This window comes from Tupaia chinensis, unplaced genomic scaffold (genome assembly GCF_000334495.1).
Source record: "Tupaia chinensis unplaced genomic scaffold, TupChi_1.0 Scaffold000075_1, whole genome shotgun sequence".
In the NCBI taxonomy this organism is placed as follows: domain Eukaryota; kingdom Metazoa; phylum Chordata; class Mammalia; order Scandentia; family Tupaiidae; genus Tupaia; species Tupaia belangeri.
This window is the reverse complement of record NW_006159535.1, coordinates 3,322,072-3,328,289: the sequence shown is the minus strand read 5'-3', so window position 1 is coordinate 3,328,289 and position 6,218 is coordinate 3,322,072. Positions and strand designations below refer to the sequence as shown.

Sequence of the window (6,218 nt, the reverse complement as noted above, 5' to 3'; positions counted from 1 at the left end):
ACCATCCACTGGTCTCCAAAATAAATCATTTTTAATGGGTGGATAAAGACTGTCCCATGGTAATCTGTCCATGGATATAAAGCTTAAGAACTTTGTCTATTTTTTTTTTACATAAAATTAGATAAATGTGTGGTAATCGTGTGTGTGTGTGTGTGTGTGTGTGTGTGTGTGTGTGTGTGTGTATTCTGCTCCAGAGATAGGAGAGAAATTTAGGACAGTATTATAATGAAATATAACAAAAAAAGAAAGAAAATGGAATATAATAAGAAATTATACACACACCACACACGCACATGTGGTCTAGTCCAGCTGATGAGATAGACATCTTAGATTTGAATACGAAGTTCTACTTATTCTGAATGAAGATCTGCCTATTTATGTTTTAGCACAATTAGAAACAATTAACAGCTAATGTTTATGTGTCAAACACTGTTGGTTACCTGTTCAATAATCATTCCCTCCTCTTCTCTTTCAGCAGAACCCAAAATTGGAATGGTGATGAGTGCATTGCAGAGGATGACTCCTGGCTGGTCCAGGCTAATCATGGAATTCCATTCTAGTTTCTTAGGCTGGGCATGAGGCCTGACTGATCAGTGAGAGCTGAGCTAAAGTCTGCTGGCTACACCTGGAAGTGATCCTCACTGTTAAAAAAGGTAGCAGAAGAAGCTGAAAAGATCTATGCTAGGGGAGGAGTTTGTGAAGACATGATGCTTGAAATTGTGGCAGCCATTGTACCACCATGAGGAGAGATACTGTCAGCCTACTGAGAAGGGCAGGGCAGAGAGATTGTGAAGGCATGAGTCTCTGTTGCCGCTGAGCTGCTGTCCCCTGCTAAAACAGCATCTACCTCTGAGCTTTCTGGTGCAGAAAAATACTTAAATGTCTTTGTTGCTTAAGCCTCTGTTTTGTGGTTATTCTGTTATTTGTAACTGAAATAATTCCTGAAAAATGGCTTTGAAATTTACCTCTGAATATATCAAATTTGTTATGAGCAAATATCAGAATCTTCACACCATTCCAGTCTGTTATTTAACGCAGTTTTCTCAGGGCCTGAAATGTTTTCACAGCTGGCTTTTATTGACTATAGTGGCTGACATACTGAAGAATGGGATTCATTGGCTGGAGGATTCTACGACCTCGACCTCTTTTGTTTATTAAACAGTGTTCTAACACCTACTTTTTTTCTTACTATATTCCCTGACTCCTCAGAGGAACTAGCAAGGGTAGAGCTAAGATCTCTTCACCTGCTTTTTTGAGACTTGTCCTAGGAATAAGTCACATGTATGGTAGGAAAATTAATGTCCCTCACAGAAAATGTCCACTACTCATTCCAAGCCTGTGGATATTTACTTTAGATAGCAAAAGGAATGTTACGGGTATAATTAATTTAAAGACCTTGAGTTGGGTAGATTATCCTGAATTATCTGGGTATGCTTGATGTAATCACAGTCCTTGTGAATGGTCAGAGATGTGATATTATTGGCATGAGCAAGGAATGCAGGTGGCCTCTAGAAAGTAGGAAAGGCAAGAAGAGGGGTTTTCCCCTCAAGCTCCCAGAAAGGAACCTAGTTATGGCAACACTTTGATTTTAGTGTGGTGACACCCGTTTCAGACTTCTGACCTCCAGAACTAAATCCATGTTGTTTAAACTACTAACTACATGTTGTTTGCCATAGCCACATAGGAAACTAATGCACCACGCTGGGCTTTTATGCTGTAAAACTGAGCACTCCTGATTTGGGGGAGTATATGGATGTTGCCTGCCCAAGGGGGCAAATCATATAGCAACTCAAAACAAGGCTTGAGACACCAGGTTCATTGCCATAGTGGACTTCTTTTGGAAAATGTCAGTAAGTAGACCGAACTCCTCAAAGGGGAAGAAAGCCTCCATGATGGAAAAGGCTCAGCACAAGTCTACGCTAGCATGGAGTTATGAAGATTTCCTTTCATACTTTGGAAATAAGAACATCCTTCTCTATCCTTTTTCCTCCTTTGCCCTCTTTTTTCCCTTGCTGAGGCTGGCGCAGGTGCCCAGTGTGTATCTCTTGTATCCTTGTGGCTAGTCCTTTGTGTGGCGAGTGAGAACCTGGGTGCAGATTGCAGTGAGAAAAGTGTGTTCTCACTCTGGCCCACTGGGAAGGTGTCTGCCTTTTCTTTTACCAACAGCAGCAAACAATGGGTCATTCATTCAATGAGTATGAATTAAATACCAAGTCACTTCCCAGCGCAAGATGCTGGGGATACCATTTTGATAAAAATAGGTATGATCCCTATCTGCTGCTCCAGAATTCTTTTAAGGAAAATAGACATTAAAGCAAAAGACAACAAATTAATATATAACACCATTTATGATAGGTATGATTGAGGGGAATAGGATACTTAGAGAAAATAAGAGGTGGATAACATTGTTTGGAGAGTTAAAAGAGGTTTTTTTGTTTGTTTGTTTGTTTTAGGAAATGACATGTAAATTGAGACCTGAAAAATAAGTAGGAATTTATCAGAGAAGAGCTGGGAGGATGGCAACCTACAGCCAAGGAACAGAATGTGTAAAGGCTCTGAGGCAGGACGGGAGGGGAAGGTGGCTATGGCAGTTCTGCACTGGGTAAGGGAATGCGTGATGTCAGAGAGGCTCGCGACTTTTAAAAGATGATAGCTTCAAAGGTTCTGATTTTCTTTTGTCTAGCTTTCTGTGGCATGAACTATGAGTTCCATTTGCTGAAGAAGAAACAGCACACAAAACAAGGCTCAGGTCCCTAACCTCCATGGTCCCAATGTAGCCAGCAGCCTGTCCTCTCTACAGGAGAAACAATGGGATGAGGTAAGGGCGCCCTCATATCACTTTTGTCCATACCTTTCTTCCTGGCCTGCTTTCTTTGTTGTAATCTCCAGAGATTTTCAAAATTAGAATCATTACCTATGTGGGGAGCCTGTAACACAAATCAAATGAGAGGCTGGGGCTGTTTAATGAAAGCCAGAGACCTGGCAATTTATTGAAAGTGAACAGCTCTATTACAGGTGGGGTGGTGGTACCAAATTCCATGCTTTTGAAGCAGGAACAAAGGTAAATTCAGGGTTTTTACTATGCTCTACGAAGGCAAGTGGAATGCAAGTATGTATCTCTGTATCCATTATTTATCTATTGTATCATCAGAAAAGTCATGACACATTTTTCTATCCAAAAACGAGTCATGACTTTTCCAACAACCCAATATCTATGATTGAATCTATGTGGCAAAGGGAGAAAAAAATATTATTTACCTATCTTTGACAGGCAAAACGCTCTTCTTATGGCACCCAATTAATCAAATTTCTCTAGTTCTCAATCAAAATCAGTTAATAAGGTCATTAAAGAGTCAGAAGATGAACCTCTAAAGCCAATATGGTAGAATATACTTCGGAATAAACAATGTGTGTACATTCAAATTTGAGGTGAAGAAGTAAGATAGGTAATACTAAACAAAATAATTTGTTCTTTTATATGTGTTCAAATAAAAACATAACATGCATAGATACTTAAATACTTGGATATCTATGCAAACATGAAAAGCTATGTTTTTCATTTAAAAATCATTTCTTGAAAGTCTGATATGCACTAGGATCTATTCTATGAATAAGCCTAATTTTTCTCAATCTTAGATGCTTGAAAAATATAGGTAATTTATTAATTTTACTTGAATCCAACAATTTTGTAATACTTTTTGAAAGTCCTTATCAATATATTAGCAAATCATCATCCCTAGAGTGTATATACATATGTGTGTGTGTATATATATATATATATATATATATATATATATATATATATATATATATATATTTGAGAGAGAGATTTTTGCTATAAGGCACACACACTTGCCAGTGAAACAGAGAAACAGAAAGTTAGAAATCACCCCTTGGGGGGATGGCCATGCCACAATCCCTTCTCCTCCATTCTTGAGTATGCACAAACATGTGCCTGGCATGATTTTTAAGCTGCCAGGTCTGAGACTCGAACCACAGTCAGCTACATGGGAGTCTAGTGGTGTAACCATTGCATCATCTGCTGGTTCCCCTCACTCCCAGTGTCTATTTTAATCGATTTTTCAATTGGGGAACTTAGTGAGGTCCAAAGTCTGTGTTTATGTGTTTACCCATTAATGCCGTGAGGTTACAGGATCTTTATTTGTTTTTAATTTCATTCATCCAAAAAGTACTACCTATAAGGATGAAGTGTCAGGATCCCACAGTGAAGATGGCAGCTCTTGAGGATTTGACAATTGACTGGCATTCTCAACATTAAATAATTTCAAGAAATAGAGTCTCATAACTAGGAAACATTTACTTGAAAAACCACTGACTCAGGATACACCAATTAAGCTTGTATTTTCTCAGCTCATCCAGTTTTGATGATAGCTTTTGTTGGTTGGTTTTCATGAAAATTCAGTGCCTACTTTTATTGTCAATAAGTTAAAACACTATTTTTATATCCTTTTATCCTGGCACATAATCCTTTATGTTCATAGATCAATATTAGGGGAAATTTCTTTGCCAAGTAATGATCCATGTAGTCATAATAAAAAGGAAACATTTCAAAGGTTTTCAGAGTCAAAGAGAATTATTGCAGATTCAAGTGATTCTATTCAAGTGTTGTCCAAATGTCCCACCAAATTTATTAGCCACTTTTAGCACTTTCAAGATTGAAAATGAACCTCTTGGTAACTGGGGCCAGAATCTGTGGAATTTTAGAGCTAGGAGGCATCTTCAATACTGTATAACATAATTCATGTACTTAGGAATGAAGAGAATGAGGCCAGGTTGTTGACAGCTCCTGCTCATTCGAAGCTTCTGGGTCATGGCTATTGACTTCATAAATTACAAACAGGATTATTGCTTAACCATTTGCTAGGACCCTTCTACCAGTCTAAAATTGCTTTTTTTGAGAAAGACTGAAGCCAAAAGAAGTTAATATGCTTCAGATAATGCAGTTGTAAAACTAAGACTAGAATTCGAGTCTCCTCAACACACCATCTCCAGGACTAATTTTCATGTAACTATATAAAATAAGTATAATAAGACCTTCCCACTGGGTTGTTACAAGAATTAAACAGGACAATTTGAATTTACCTGTAATTGTTTCTTCAGCAGGCAGCTTGCCTAATCAACAAGGCAGATTGCTCAAAGCACGTAAGGGCAAGTGCATCGAGATTTCAGGAAAGCCCTATAATCAGGGATTTCAAACACATTTCAAAGTTCTCACTCACTTGCCTTCTCTTCTCTGAGCTGTCCTTCACGGAAGTCCCTCCATTTCCTGTATGGCCTCTCCTTCAAATTCAGTTGCTTTTTCTTTATCTATAGACAAATCTCTATTGCTTCTCTGATCCATAGATAGTGTCACCTAATTTACATGTGGGAGAGACTGACTATCCATTTCTATTGGACATTCTCAGGGAAAAGATGACATTTGGTCCCAAGTCAAGAATAAACCAAGTGACCGGTTGTGTTAGGAGCAAAGGTAGTGGAGACAGTAGCGTTACCATAAGTTTAGAAAATGTCAATGATTAGATAGTTCTCCTCAAGGGAGAAGAAAACTCCTGTTATATAAAAGACTCAGCACAATCCCTATCTTGGAGTTCCAAAGATTTCCTTTAACACTTTGTGTCCTGGCCCGCGGGACGTTCGGGCAGGGTGCCTGAGTGAGAGAGCGGAGGTCTGGAACCAGCGCGGCGTCACAGCACGGGAGCGACACAGTGTCACAGCTCAAGATGGTATGCAGTCGCTCGTTTATTGAGGGCCAGAGAACATTCTTATATACACAGGGTAGGAAGAGTGGGCGGGAATTGTCGTGGACCTGACTGAGGACCTGCCTGAATGTGGAAGTCTCAGCATGAATTGTCTACTCCTGGGACAAGGATACTTGAAGGTCCTTGTATGAAGGTCATGTCAGCCATTTTGGTGCATGTGGCTCCCCACATGTCCCCCTTCTCTGTTTTATAGACAGGGAACCAGGGGGAGCTGTGCCTGTCTTAGGCTGGAGTCTTATTAGCCGAATATCCTCGGTTACCCGTCATAGGAACAACCCACAGCAAGGATGGGCATCCTGTCTTAGGTGGAGGAAGTGGCAAAAGGTCAGCTAGATTCTCTTACCCATCATTGGCTAACCAGCTCAGCGCCTCAGGTCAGATTATGATGTTGATCGAATATCATGCATCTCCAGTCTAGCGTAATGGACCTGAATAGGC

At 39.6% G+C, this 6,218-nt stretch overlaps 1 long non-coding RNA gene across 1 annotated transcript in view; it reads left to right on the top strand.

Annotated features, from left to right (window-relative positions):
- Window positions 1-481: 481 nt before the first annotated feature.
- Window positions 482-6,218, top strand: part of LOC102485092 (uncharacterized) — a 24,454-nt gene continuing 18,717 nt past the window's right edge. Inside the window, exons 1-3 of the long non-coding RNA XR_333656.2 lie at window positions 482-653; window positions 2,454-2,602; window positions 2,684-2,818. This is a non-coding gene — a long non-coding RNA (uncharacterized LOC102485092). The remainder of the gene's footprint in view (window positions 654-2,453; window positions 2,603-2,683; window positions 2,819-6,218) is intronic.